This window comes from Podarcis tiliguerta (assembly GCF_965153285.1).
Source record: "Podarcis tiliguerta genome assembly, chromosome: 4".
In the NCBI taxonomy this organism is placed as follows: Eukaryota; Metazoa; Chordata; class Lepidosauria; order Squamata; family Lacertidae; genus Podarcis; species Podarcis tiliguerta.
This window is the reverse complement of record NC_139537.1, coordinates 45,319,459-45,335,086: the sequence shown is the minus strand read 5'-3', so window position 1 is coordinate 45,335,086 and position 15,628 is coordinate 45,319,459. Positions and strand designations below refer to the sequence as shown.

The 15,628-nt window shown below is 38.0% G+C and overlaps 1 protein-coding gene across 1 annotated transcript in view; it reads left to right on the top strand.

The window, feature by feature from the left end:
* Positions 1-15,628, top strand: part of NRIP1 (nuclear receptor interacting protein 1) — a 75,201-nt gene that overhangs the window by 46,918 nt on the left and 12,655 nt on the right. The window contains exon 2 of the mRNA XM_083439222.1: positions 10,538-10,724. The gene's annotated coding sequence lies outside the window, so the exon portion shown is untranslated. The remainder of the gene's footprint in view (positions 1-10,537; positions 10,725-15,628) is intronic.

Below are 15,628 nucleotides of genomic sequence, written 5' to 3'. Positions count from 1 at the left end.
ATTTATAATATTTATAACAATTGGCAATTGACAGTTGGCGTGTTTTGTTCTGTTTTTCCTTCCTTCAAAAATTTTCTTCTGAAATCTGTTAACGTCAGTTCTAATGTTAGGAACATACTTTCATTTAATTTATGCTTTTCTGGAATTACTAATACTTTTCAGGTTCAAAACTGTCAACCTTTCTGCACAGAAAACACACTTCGCCGCCTGTCATTTTGGTGAAAAGAGAATTAGTGTTGGCTGCTCCTGTGCCCAAATCCTCACATCTCGCTAGGAAGTAATTTTAATTCCCCGAGGTAAAAAGCCATCAATAGTAAAGTATGATGAATTAGTTCACTCAAGTAGGTGTGTGTTTTCTGACCTTGCTGTGCATGTGTTTAGCTACTCTCAGTGGCTGAGTCAAGCTTGGCGGAGGCTTAATCCTGTGCCCTTGTACACGTATACTTGATTAGTAGTTGTGGTTATCTCAGCAGAAGACATTCCGCCCTCCTCCTGGTATTGGTTGGGACCCAGGCATTGGGGAGTAAAGTCGAAGGAGAAAGAAAAGAGATTTTGCATTAGTATTCTATGAAAGCCTTACTGTCTGCAGAACAAATTGATTGCTACAGTGTACCTGTGCTTGGCACCACTGCTGTGAAAGAAAGGTATGGTTGTAATCTGTTTTATTGTATTACCTATTGTCACACTCCAGGAATGTTTAGCATTAAGCTCTTTCTTTGGCACATGGCTATATGGTAAAGGAATGAAATAAAGGAATGGAAAAGTATGAGAGGGTGTATCTTTGTTCACTACAGTAAACTATGTAGCCAGTTGTAATGAGGCACGTTTTTTCCTGTATATTCCAGTAGTAGCATAAATGGAATGCTAACAAAAATGCATGTCAGTGTTTTGCAACATGCAGAGATGGATGGAATGACAAGTAATTTTGTAAGTTCTGAACAACCAGAGGAATAGGAGAAATATTTGTTTGTGAACATGGTTTTGTTATCAAGTTAACATTTTCTGCCTTTCACTGCACTGCTACTGCACACTGCTGCTCAGAGAATGAAATTAAGGGAAAGATGCTCACAAATGGTAGATGCTGCATGCTTTAATATGCTAAAGAGTTTTTTTACATTAAAATATGCTCTCTCTAGGTAGATATAAAATGTAGATGATGAAAATTAAAATTTGTTTTAACTTTAATTTGCCATAATTTCCTGTAATTCTATAAAGAAAATGCTGTAGTGGCCATTCTTCCAACGAGTCAGCTATAAATCTCATCAGTTAATACATTTGTATTTTTTTTTTCCTGAGTCCTATGCTGATCTCAGTTATCTGTGTGACAGGAAGTGCACAGCACTCTATTAATAAAGATTCAGACTGTTTCATAGTGATCTCTGTAGAGTACTCCATTGTTGACATTGCTGAAGTTGTGTTTGTAATTATTTGGATATTTGCTTTTGGCTCCGTTAAAACATTTAAATTATTTCAAACCTGATAATACAGAAAATCACAGGCAGTTAAGATGAGGGACAGGTGGCAAGCTTGTGTAATGCATTTCAATCTGATAGAGAACCCAAGCAATAGCTTCACAAGGAAATGCAATCCCATCTCTAAAGATCTGCAGAAACATTTAAGATATTAGGAGTAAATGGCAAAACTGACATGGATATTAAGAAGTTTAGCTTGAATACAATGTATGAAAATGAAGTATTGATTACTGAAAGCTATAGGCAAAGATCTGTTATGATGTACCATATGGCCTTCTGCATTCAAGCTAATGTTTTATAGATGTACAGTGATTATTGTAATAAGGGCATATTTGAGTTTACAATCAGATTTGATTTGTAATTGTGTGACTAGCTAAAAATTACTCAGTATAAAAACCCATTAACAATGTAAGTATCAGAAGTGTGGACAAGCCATTATAATGTGTTTTCTTATACATAAATAACAAATAAATTATGCTCAACTTCAAAGTAATGTAATTTGTTGTTTAAATCTCTGTTTCTGTGGTGCACAAGTTGTCAACTGAAAGCAATACATGCAATAGAAATAAATGAGTAGTTACTTGAAAAATGACAAAGCTATCAAAAATAAAACCAACAGCATGATTCTATCCATGTTCACTTGGAAGAAAACCTTGCTGAGTTTAATGGGATTTGCTTTCAAATAAGTGTGCATAGGACTTCCAGGTAAATGCAGCAAAACTTGTAAGTTAGAAGATAGTTGCCATGCCAATATTTATTATCTGCCAGAAAGAATTAACATTTATGCTACTTTTACTGTTTCAAATTGCATTTTTAATATTGTATTTCATTATTTTAATTTTCTGTGAGCTACCCAATACCCATTAAATATAAGTAAATGAATTAATAACTTTTTGTTGGACATAGTATGTGTTGCATTGTTTTGAACCAATTATTGGGTGTTTGTGTTTTTTTGGGATTTATTTAATGCCCAAACATACAAATAAAATTGTACTGAACTGAGCTTAACTTTCTTTTAAATACAATTTAATCAGCTAGGGGAAAAAGCAAAAGGAGCAAAAGTCATTAAATCCACTTCAAAGCTCTAAGAATATTCTGACTTGTGTTTCAGTTGTTGGCAACTACCTCCTATAATATTTTATAGGGAATCATTATTTATTTGTGGAACATACTTTAATTTCTATCAGACCATAGGAATACTGGGAGTATCACAGATTTTGAACATTTTGATTAGAGATAATCTTGTGTCAGTCAGATATATTTATATCTGTATTTCTTCTTGTCATAATTTTAAAATACGATTTGGGGCATTAATTTCTTTCTATTAGGAAGCATATCCAAAACAGTGATTTGGAAGAGGCCATTTACTGTGGGTTGGTAGTACATAATGTTATACAATCTTAAGAATGCAACAGGAAATATACCTCTTAATTTTACTTCCAAATACTTTCCACTTCCCAGTTCCTTCCATTTATTTTGCTTTTCACCTATCAAACACAGCTTCCAATGGATCTTGTAGCCTCCAGGAATTTTTCAAATTAGTATTCTTCCATCAGTTTTTTTGTAGTTAATTTTGGATAAGTGCTTCATTGCACTCTTAACACATATACACAACTTTTTTAAAAAATAAAATAAAGAGCCCTATTAAGGTACTCAAAAAATCTGGTGTGTGTGTGTAGGGGTCATGGCTGTATGTACATGCTTATGCTGCAAGCTCTACTTTTGACCTGTCCATTGCACTTGGATCTCTACTGCAATCTGTCAGATCCCTAACACCCCTCGTCTGTCCTCAGGTGTACAGACTAACTTTCCGTACCTCAGTCTGGATATTTTTCATTCTATAGAACTTATCAAGCTAACCTGTTGGTTCATAAAGGGTAGGATTTATCAAGCCTTTGTAAAAATAAATGCCTGCATATACAAAGTATTTATTTATTTTGTAATAAAATTTAAAGCTTTGTACTGCATCTACAGTATAATACTGTTTTGTCCTTGTAATTAGTACGCAAGTCAATGTGTCTATTACTGTGCCAGAACTCTAGGTTCTTGAAAAACACATCTCTCTTGAGGACACACATAGAATTGCATTTAAACTGTAATTGCTCCTTGCTCCTTATGGCTTATTAAATCTGGTAGGATTGGGCCAGGGAGATGATGAACCTAACTGAAGTAGGCATAGGGGTGTGTGGGCCTCCTAAATGAGCCACTCCTAAAAAAAGAGCATCCCACGAACCCAGAAGAGCTGAATAAATATTGACCTCTTCCTGGACAAGATTCTTGAGTGGGCGGTCACAAAAGAGACCCAAGCATTTTTGGGATCCATTTTATACAGACCTGGTTATGGCCCTGAGATAGCCTTGGAACCAGTGGGAATGAGACTGTGTTGATTCTCCTTGATCTCTCAGCAGCTTTTGATATTGTCTGTGGCATGCTTCTGGAGCAGTTGTCAGAACTGGGAGTGCAGATTATGTTCTGAACCAGTGTCTAGCTGTGGTAATGGGCTGGATGAGCCCAATAAATTGAAGCTCAATCCAGACAAGATAGAGACAGTAAGTGCCTTGGTTCGGTTAAGTAGTGTGCAGCCTATTCTATATGGGGTGGCACTCGTGAAGGTTCAGCTATGCAGCTTTGATTCATCTTTGACATTGGAACACAAGTGGCCTCCATATTACAGATATGCCTTCTACCAGTTTTGGTTGGTTGACCAGCTGTGGCTCTATCTGGATGCAGGTGAACTGTTGTCTATGTCGTGCTAAACATGTGGCAGGAATACTGTAGTGAGTTATGCATGTGACTTCCTTTACAGTTCATAATTTAGGTTAGGTTAGGTTAGGTTAGGATTTAGTTTATAAACAAGGACCACATGGTCTGAATATACCAAACCAATTCTGATACAACTGCCAGTTGATTTCTGAGTCTTGGACAATAAAGTTTTACATGACTAGGGATATGATGCCTTATGGAATGCTTTCCCCATAGTAGCCTGCCTGGACCCTAAGCTCAACATTGGTGGCAACCTCTCTGTGTGCCCCTCCAGCAGCAGTTTGTATGGTGACAACAGGAGGACGTGCCTTTTCACTAGTGGCCCCCTTTTTATGGAATGCCCTCCTCAGGGAGGTTCATTGGACACCAACTGTGACATGTTTTGGGCACCAGACAAAGATGTCTGGGGAACCGGGTTCGCGTCTCCGCTCCTCCACATGCAGCTGCTGGGTGACCTTGGGCCAGTCACACTTCTTTGAAGTCTCTCAGCCCCACTCACCTCACAGAGTGTTTGTTGTGGGGGAGGAAGGGAAAGGAGAATGTTAGCCGCTTTGAGACTCCTTAAAGGGAGTGAAAGGCGGGATATCAAATCCAAACTCCTCTTCTTCTTCTTCCCAGGTATCTTAGTTTTATTTGCAGCAGTTTGTGGTATCTTAGTTTGTGGTATTTTTGTTTGTTTTGGGGGAGATTGTTCTTTGGTGGTCAGACTGATGTGTTGTTGTTTTGGAAGTGGATAGAGGAACTGTTTTATGCTTTAATTACTTTAATATTGTGTTTTGTTTTAAATATTCCATTCTGTATATTTTGATATTTTGCAAGTCACTTCGAGATATTTGTATAATACAAATGAGTTGTTATCCCTGCACTGCAGGGTGTTGAACTAGATGATCCTTGTGGTACTCTCCACCTCTACAACTTACGATACTATGAAATTATATATGATTGTCATAATGTTTTGCATGTGATTAAAGGTTCGTGTTAACAGGACTGGCATGTGTATCCTCTGCACACTTTACCCTCCCTAAATTTTCCTTTACTGTGTGAATAGGACTAAGTATTGCACGAGAGGTTTATTAAATGCCTTATAGGCCAGAGATCCACTACAGCAGCGTAAGGGTAGATCTAATATGTATAAGAAGGCAGACAATTGTATTCAGTAGAAGAGAGTGTTTATGTGCTTGGGTTCAGTTTCCCACAGGCATCTGGTTGGCCACTGTGAGAACAGGATGCTGGGCTAGATGAGCCATTGGCCTGATCCAGCAAGCTCTTCATAGAATCATAGAACTGTAAAACTGGAAGGGACCCTGAGGGTCATCTAGTCCAACTCCCTGCAATGCTTGGCCTTTGGCTTTGAGCCAATTTGATTCCCTCCCTCCCTCTCTTTCTTTTTTCTTTTCCTTCTCCTCCTGCGATGAGGCTACATTTTAATATTTTAATGTTCCATTATTTTAATGTTGTATTTTACTTTTGTTTTTAAGTTGTAATCATTCATCTTGTTTTTATTATTGCTTGTAAGCCGCTCTGAGCCCGGCCTTGGCTGGGGAGGGCGGGGTATAAATAAAAAAATATTATTATTATTATTATTATTATTATTATTATTATTATTATTATTATTATTAGTGATCCACGCTCAAGTGCTAAGCTTCTCATGTACATTCTACATGAGACTGGTCTTGAGAACCTTGAAGTTTCAACTGGTCCAGAATTCTGCTGTGCACCTGTATCAGTTACACTAGTCACTATTTCAGGTTCAATTCAAGATGCTGGAGTTAACTTTTAAAGGCTTTCATGTCCTGGGACTAATACCTGGTAGCCTATCTTCAGTTGATGCCTCTCCTGTTAACATTACTAACTGCTATATCCTTTTATTGAGTATAGATATCAACAGCTAGGAAGAAAGTAGTTGCCTGAGGAAATATTGAAGTTTACATGCAAGTTAGAATTTCAGAGGGGGAATGAAACTTCTATATTGATAAACTCTGGGTAGATTTGTTTTGTTTCTAGCCTGTTTTGTTAATTGTTATTGTACTGATTCCGTGGATGTTTTTGAGCTTCTGGAAAAGCAATGTTAAGCAGTTAAAATGAACAAGCCCTGCCCTTCTGTGTTTTAAACCACTTTTTCCACCTCCATCTGCTCAGGTTTTCAAAACCCATTGGCACTACCCTGCCCTCTTTCTTTAGCTACCACATTTCTGGTGCTGTTGTTATTCCCCCTTTCCCCAAGCTGCTCAGCTTGCTTCTTGAACAGTCTATGTGAGATTACACTAACCAGATTGTCCTTCTTCTGTTGTCATAGAATTTGCATTATTTGTTGATATCTACCAGTGAATTTTTTCCTCAGAAAAACTAATATATTGATAACAAATTAGTATGTAATTTGAAAATTCCCATTTGTTATACCATGGGTAGAGATTTTGTTAGATTGGTCAATGGTTTTTGACACAGCTTTCACAGCTTTTTCATTTATTCTTTTCTTGAATTGTTATCCTTACCACTAGCCTAGACAATGGTAAAGGGTTGCATTAGAGCCTAGCCCATGGGTAGGCAAACTAAGGCCCAGGGGCCAGATCCAGCCCAGTCGCCTTCTAAATCTGGCCTGCAGACGGTCCGGGAATCAGCATGTTTTTACATGAGTAGAATGTGTGCTTTTATTTAAAATGCATATCTGGGTTATTTGTGGGGCATAGGAATTCATTCATTTAACCCCCCCCCCCAAAAAAAAATATAGTCCGGCCCCCCACAAGGTCTGAGGGACAGTGGACCGGCCCCCTGCTGACATAGTTTGCTGACCGCTAGCCTAGCCCGTGGTTTATACAAGCCAAGGTTCTCTCTCATCTTTGACCATATTAAAAACATCACAGTTTGCTCTAGGTCTTAGGGCTGAAACAGATGTAACACAGCAAATTTGTGATTTCTCCCATTCCCCATTTGAAAGCAATCACAGGGGCTCTAATTTTGTTCATAAAAGGAAAGAAGTGATTTTTCCCCCTCCTTCCCAACTCCCACATGATTTTCCTTATCAAAATCAACTCTCTCTTCCTGAAGCTGCTATTAGCTCACCAGTGGAGAAAATGTAGGCACAGTACAGATACATGTATTTTCCCCCACTACTGGTTTAATAACAGATTTGGGGGTAGTAATTTAGAGAGAAAAATATGGAGGTGAAGGATATGCCCCCCTTCCTTAGTGCCACTGATTGAGTGAAAATTGGAGCCCCCACAGCTTCTTTAAAAGTTAGAGGAAAGAACATCAGGAAATCTGATACTGGATTTGCTACATAACACATTTTTAGCCCTTAGTTGTGGAGTTGGAAAAGTTGCTGAAGGAATTCCATTATTTATACTACTAATTTGTAGTACTTTGTTCTGGTTGTGACATTAGTATTGCAGTATTTGGTGTGTTTTAAATCTTTTTAATGTCTTATGGTGGTAACGTTCCTTTGGTTAAAATGTGGAACAAAAATGAAAAATAAACAAAATCAAGGGTTTCATTCATTGATATCTCTTACAGTGATGGAACGGCCTTTGATTCAGATGAGGCTTCCATCAGCAGACTGGTCAGGGAGGTAATATTAGCTGATTCACTTAAGCTCTTGAATCTTCTCTGGATTCAGCCTCCTGTATACTTCCAAGGTCTACTCTAAAGGATTGATGAACTCTTCAGAACTGCATACTAGGTTGTCCCAAGGAGGAAGGCGGAATCAGCATCCCTTCTCTTCTTGTTCAGGTTACAGAGCCCAGTTTGGGCTTTCCTTCAGTGCAAGGGACACCACTAGATACAACCTTAAGGTTAAATTGTATGTAAACTACAAAAGAAATATGATGTTTCGCCCCCAGCTTTTTCCATTGTTATATTCAGACTCCAGACTTCCATAATCAAGTCAATTTTCACTTGAGAGACAAAGGTCCAGAGTGTTGCAGAGTTCACACAATTTTATTATTTATACCCTGCCCTTCTGAAGTAGACCTGTTCAAATTAATGGGCCTAACCTAGCCATGTTCATTAATTGCAGTGAGTCTACTCTGACCAAAAGTTGGTTGAATATTACCTTAGAATTCACCAAAAATAAACCTTAGGCACCTGTCTCTTGTTAAAGAACAAAGTTTAAACCAGTGAAAACAGGCTGGTGTTTCAGAAGAAAAAAGATAAGATAATCCTCTGGTAATGGACCTGGGTTACAAAGTGTATAGTCATGATGACATTGACGGAAGCACAGTAAAATAGAGAACATTTATCTTCGTTGGACTGCTTAAGCTGAGTACTGAGTATTCTGACCTTGATTCTTTTAGGAGATGGATCATTTCAAAGCCTAAATATAGGGGGAAGTGGTCTCTCAGATAAAGTTACAGACACTTGATTTAGCACTGGGTAAAGTTCTCCTTCTTACTAAATTTAAAGGGATGTCCTCCAATAGGGTAAAAATGAAGGATTTCCTACAACTTCAACTACTTTTACTGTAATTTATATCTTTCTCTAAATTATTTAGACAAGGTGTAGGTTGATTCTTTCTAAATTCTGTTTTGAATTTAGATGGAAAAACACAATATTTTACATCATTAATGAACTATTCTTCCAGATAGTGGTTAGGAACTTTAGACTTCTCACGTTTTTGTCTCGGGGATTGATCTTTGTCACATTTATAAACTATGGCTCACATAATAGTTCTTCTCCATCCCTATTTAATCTTTGACCTGGCTTTCCTGAGAAAGCAAACCAGGTTGTCAATTAGTGCTAATTAGTATCTATCATTTGGGGAATAGAGACAGCATGCCAGCCATGAGTAGGGTTGGCTGCTTTCTTTTTTAAAAATAACTGCTTAAAAAATTCTGGAAATATTTGGGGTGATTGACTTATCATTCTCAGAGTAGACCCAGGGAAATCAGTGTAATTAAGTCCATTTATTTCAGAGGGTCTACTCCACGAATATTGCCACATATTCAACTAGTCGTAGATTACTTTAAGAAAATGAAAATATATTCTGAATGAGAATTGTTTCTGTGTCCAGTGCTCTTTGTTGGTTTAATATTTCTGTTTTGCCAGTGTTGCATGTCTGTAAGTTCAAGTAATCTCAAACTGCACACATTCCATTCAATACTCCAATAAACATCCCAGCTGAAGATACCTTGATACAGAAAGTGCCAATTAGAACCTTCTTTGTACCTCTGCAATACCTCCTACGTAACATGGGATAATGAAGAAATTTCTTTGTAACTGTATGCAATTGCTTTTAAAGAAGAGCACATAATTATATATGTAATTAGTATAAGAATGTGGTTAATCTTAACTTGCATGCCAAGCAAAACTTAAAAGATTCCACTAATACCTTCAAGCAGCCAACCCTACCCTAAAAATTAAGGAATTTTTAAGATGAGGTCTTGATTCATGTCAGCTTTGCAGGAGTAAAAAGTAAGGAAAGAAAGCAATTGCCAGGCATTACCAGTACACCAGTACAAGAGGCTACAAAACATACCACAGCCCAGCTGGAGCATACATCTCAGAAACAGAGCTCCTTTGGGGAGGTAGAGATTATTTCAGGTCATGGTGGACTCCACTCCAGACCACTGCTAGAGCAGATTATTGGCTGTCTACCAAAGCCCTGCTGGTGAACCTAGGTTTATTTTGGAATCCCACAATATTTGGAGGCACACTCTGTATTTAGACTTGCACTGCATGCTATACCCTATTCCCTGAGCCCTACAGTCCATTCTTTTTTGGACTGCAGATACTTCACAGTCTCACCTATTCATATCCATCTAGTGGTCCTCTGCTGGCGGGAAATAGACGTGCAATGAAAGAAAATATCAAATAAATAAACATTCTAAGATTTTTTAAAACCATCCATTTAAAACAAGGGTTATTACTCTTTACAAATTCACTGATGCACCAAAAATCAGAACGTTATCATTTAGGCTCATGCCTTAACTTCCACATTATATAAGCAGTATCAAAGTTATATCCTCTCTCATTTTGTGTTCACTTACAATTTATATTCCATTAATCTATGATTTGTCTTTGTGCACCAGTCCTCTTCCTCTGAGGTTCAGGGTGAGAGTGAAGTTGGTATTAGTATATCATTGCTTAATAGGAGGCACCACTTTAGCTAATGGGGCCTCCCGCTGCCGCCGCGCCGCCAGAGCACGATTTCTGTTCTCATCCTGAAGCAAAGTTCTTAACCTGAGGTACTATTTCTGGGTTAGCGGGCTCTGTAACCTGAAGCGTCTGTAACCCGAGGTACCACTGTAAACGCTTAAAATTCTAAACTGCATAATTTACAACATCTTTTTTTCTTTCTTCTCTTACAGATTACTGAGTTATTTGAGGGCATATGTACATCTACTAAAACAGTGCATGAACACTCATCAGTAGCCTCCAAGAAGGAAAAAGACATAAACTGAAAAGTGGCAGATTGTCCATGCTCAGCCGTCTGAACCAAGTCCAGAAAAAGAAACAAAAGGAGGATCATCAGATGAACTCTGCAAACAAAATCAGGTAATCCAGACTCCACAATCTTGACATAAACTTGAGTGGGGTGGATTTTTTTTAGTTTTGGTAAGCTTCCCTTATGTCAGCAGCTCATGCCAAGGCACAAGTGAAGTATGTTGATATTGCCTGCCGTCACCCCACAACTGTAACATCTCACTACTGCTGTGTCCATAAGGAGAGCTGCATGCTATTCTCCCATGAAGTCCCTTTGTTAGCTCTGCAGCAGAAGTAGAATCCTATTTATTACAACTGGCATGATTCAAAAGCTCTCTGGTCATCAGCAATTATGTTTTTGTTTTTTTCATTTGTCATGGATCTCCAAATCTAATTCAACCACTGGAAATTGAAGGTTTTCTCAGGACCATTAGGGTTGACTATTACTTAAATTTCTGTAGTTACATGCACACGGTTAAGTGCAATTTATGCACACAACTTCTGTATGCTTTTTGTCATTTAAAAATACATGTAGGTAGGAACCCAAACTAGGTAACGCTGTTGATTTAACACAGTATCAAATTCAAATTTGTATGTCTTGACTGGTGACTTGGAGAATGTTTTTGTTTGGCCCATTTAAGTATGTCTTTTACTGCTACCTAGATTGCATAGGGTAAATAGCGGCAGTGGCAGATGATGGAGCATGGAGTGGCAGTGGGGTAAGGTTGGGGGAGCTCTAAGTTGGCAGCAGTGCCACCTGGAGCTCCCCTGACTTCATCACTGCTTTACGTATCCTGGGGAGTGCAGCACCATCACTGGAAATGTGTTGCTGCCATTCCAGCCCTGCTCATTTTTCCCTGCTGGCAAATGGCATATTTTTCTTTTCTGCTAATGATTAACCCTGTGCTCTGTCAGTTTTTCACATAGCAATACAGTTAAAAGATCATGAATTCATGGCAAATTGGGAATATTTATAGTATTTACATCTTGCCATATCGTACTTACGAAGGAGGACCACATAAAGTGGTGGCTCAATTTTCTGGTCAATAGTAGTGCTTTTCAAGGAGGGGGAAATAAGTATTTCCTGGGGAAAAACTTTAATTGCAAAAGCTTTAAGTGTGTTTGTTTGTTTTGTTCCTGTGTGCTGCTATTGTTTGAGCTGGCTCAAAATGCAGCCACCTGTCTTGATGAGGGCAATGCAATTATGGATATTTTTAAGGTGCTTCTTTTAGCTAATGGCTTGGCTGGAATTGTGTTTTATATTGTAGGAGTGTTAGAATTTTAGTATTGATGTTTTATTGAAGTTATAGGCAATTTGTAGAAATTGCATTTGTGTTTCCTATTCCATCGTTTTATTGTTGAAGCTGTAATTTTAAATTGTTATTACATTAAGCTTTCTTGATAGTTTGACTCAGAAAAAGTGGCCTATAAATATTTTAAAATAAATGATACCTATCCCAGTGTAGTTGGAAGAAACAGTTGTGCTAGGCGGTGGCTTTTTCCGCTATGTCTAGCAAGTTCCACTAGCACCACTACCTTCAGTATTTTCTGTATAGGTAGTGCTACTCCTTCCTACTTGCTGACTTCAAGAACAGCCTAAGTATGCGTTCAGGAACTGCAGAGATCATTCACTTATTGTTCCCAGTACATCAAGAGACTACATTTCTTACTCACTGACAAGTCTCACCACTTTCATGCTGAATTTAGGAGAGATCAGGAAAGATTATCAAAATTTGTTCCTCCACCCAACATGGAGCTGAATTCCATGCAAACTTTCTTTTCTCTTGGTGAGCTAGAACCTGGAGTTTGTTTGTGTGTTAGGGGTGGTTAGTAATCTTAGTACTGCATTAAAAATAATTGTGAGGTCTTGGCTGACAGTGAGGAATCTCAACTTATTTCAAAATATAAAATTGTGGAAATAAATTAAGGAGTTAGAGATTTGGGGAAGGATGAAACTTTCCCTGTTACGTTATACATTTATTTTGATGGCTGGAATTCTACCTAAGTTGCTGGTCTTATTCCAATGTATCCTGTTTTTAAGTAAGTTAAGTAGCCTCAAAGAAGGGAAAATATATTTCTAAATTTATCTGGCAGGGGGGAAAGCCACAAATTAAACATAAAAATTGGACAGATATAAAAGAGGAGGCTTTGCCCTGCCAGACTTTCAACGAGGCAGCTTCCTTGTGTTGGCTGAAGGAATGGATTGAATTGAAAACGCAGACATTTTAGATTTGGAAGGCCATGGAAAGAAATTTGGCTGGCATGCATGTCTTTGGTATGTATGGGAAAGCTAAAGTTTATAAGGGTTTTACAAAACAGATTGTTAGGAAGGATTTGTATAGAGTTTGGGATAAATATAAAAACTTGCTGTAAAGAAAAGCACCTTAATGGCTATCCCCCACTGAAGCAATTGCAATTAAGAGAGTTAATATGGATAGACAATGGGTGACCTATAGGGAATGGTTGGGCCTTACAGGGAGGGAACCCAGACTGAACCCAGTGGAAGACTTAAGGAGCCAAGTTACTGCTTGGTTACAGTATCATCAGTTACATGATATGTTTAAGTTTGATTTTTTTAAAAATGGATTCCCCAAACCAGAGCTCACAATTTGAAAGACAATTATTACAGAATAATTGGCGAGTGTGACCCTTGGACTGGAACATGATAGACATAGTCTAGTGCTATGTGAATGGGTCAGAGCAAAGCATTGGTCTAATGTGGTCCTCACCCCCCCCCCCACCTCCTGTGCTGGTGGATCTAGACTTTGGCAAAGCTTAGCTTAACTTTTACAGTATCCAAGTTACATTGTGTTGTGATGAGCGATCCTGGTTTACAACAACCTCCTAGTTAGGTTTGAAGTTGACTTGTATCCAGCATATATCTGCTTGTAGCATTTGTGCCTAAGATACTTTGATTCCCCATCCTTTCGCTTATTTCTTTGTCCATTAAGCAAATATAGGGCTGTATCCAACGTATTGTGAATGGAAAATGGCTCTCACATCTTCCCATCTTCCTTACTGTAACCTTCTGTGCTCCCCAAAAGCACCCAAAGCCTCTGTTTATTTTTATTGTCCCTGGTTGTGAGGAAAAAAACACAGGATATTTGTACAAATAGATAATGATAGATGGCATGAGAATTATCATATTACAACAGTGCAGATAAATTGTATTAAAATTTTATATATATTTCTTCTGAAACTTGTTCCAAAACGTAATAGGGTCACTAATCTTTTTAGCCTTGACAAAACACACAAGATGGAATTCAGCCTTGTGCCAAGGCAATTGTTCTGTCAGGCCAAGGATTTCTTCTTGCCAGATGGAAGTGTCTGCCCTCTCCTGCCCTGCACTCTGCTCTGGGCTTTCTTCTGACCCTCCAGAACAGATTTGGGGAGGGATGTAGAGGTTGCATAAGGAGATGGGGAGGAATCCATTCCTCTAGCGCAGCGGTTCTCAGCCTGTGGGTCCCCAAATGTTGTTGGACTACAACTCCCATCATCCCTGAGCATTGGTCATGCTGGCTAGGAATGATGGGAGTTGTAGTCCAACAACATCTGGGGACCCACAGGTTGAGAAACACTGCGTCTAGCGGGACTTGTTGATTTTAGCCCAAAGATCTGAAAGAAGAAATTGGAAACATTGTCACTCTTCAAACCTCCTTTTTTGGGGAAGTGGGGGAGAATATAGCCACCCCATCATCATGGGGTAGTTGGTGCAAAAACTCAGAGGCTACATGGGCACCAGGGGAAGATCTCAATGATGCCATTGGACCCATACAAACCATGTCAGAGATCTTTGTTTTAAAAGGTGGTGGGGAACCTATTCAACACTGAGCTGTGTCATAATAGGAATGCAGCATCCTGTGGTCACACAAAACTGCTTTGCACAGGCTGCTTTGGATTAACAATAGAACTGTAGGTTGGAATGAACCAATAGATTACCTACTTTATTCAGACAATAGCTTGTGACAGAAAATAACACTTCTTTCATTAACATAGACTAGTTTTCTCTGGGTTTGATGTTGTGTTTTGAATGCTGTGCTACAGAAAATAAATACATGGATTTGTTTATAATACCTTAAAAACTACACTATATAAGGAAATGCAGTGTATTTTCTGGTAAGTGTATTAAAATCCCTGAAGCTTTGATCAGAAGCCAGCTGTTACATCAGTCCTATTTGTAATCTTATTTCCTGATCAGTGACCTTGAACTTGTACCATGCATATGTCAAATCTATTTTAGCAGTAAACAAACCATAGGATTTCATTACAACTTTAATAATTGTTCAATAGGATTTAAAAGTTCAAAACAGTTATTAATTTTGTTCTTTTTCCAGTAATCATACAATATTTTTAAGAAGAGTACAATTATTTATAGTGATTTAGAATATTTTCCAAAATGTGCATTATTTGTCAATAATGGGTGTGGGTGTGTGCACGCATATACTTTGTGATCAAGTCTTCTCCAGCTCTCAAATTCATTTTTATAACTGAGTTTGATACATTTATTTATGCATTCTTATCTACATTTTTACTCTTCTATTAATAATTCAGTACTGAAGTTAAATGATCATGTAATTAACTTTGTTCAAGCATCGACTGAGACTTTGGAATGTACTGAAACACAATAATGTCAAAATACATTTCCTAATTCTAAAAAATTATTAATTTTGATTCATATATAATTTAAAGTGGTCCATTTTAATAACTAGATGCTTTCCATCAATATTTCAAAACAGATTTCTGTGGTGTCATGAATTGTGTATGTTTTAGTAAAGCTTCACTTTTCAAACCAGCTAAAATGTCCCCCCAAACACAAAAGATCTTAACAACCAAATACCTAGAAAAACAGAAAAAGCTTTGTCTGTTGCTGAAAAGATGTTAATGTCAGCACCAGGCAGGTCTCCCATTCCATAGGCAAGGAATCCACTTCTAAGAAGGCCTCATATGCAACACATTATAATGCAATTATAATTCAA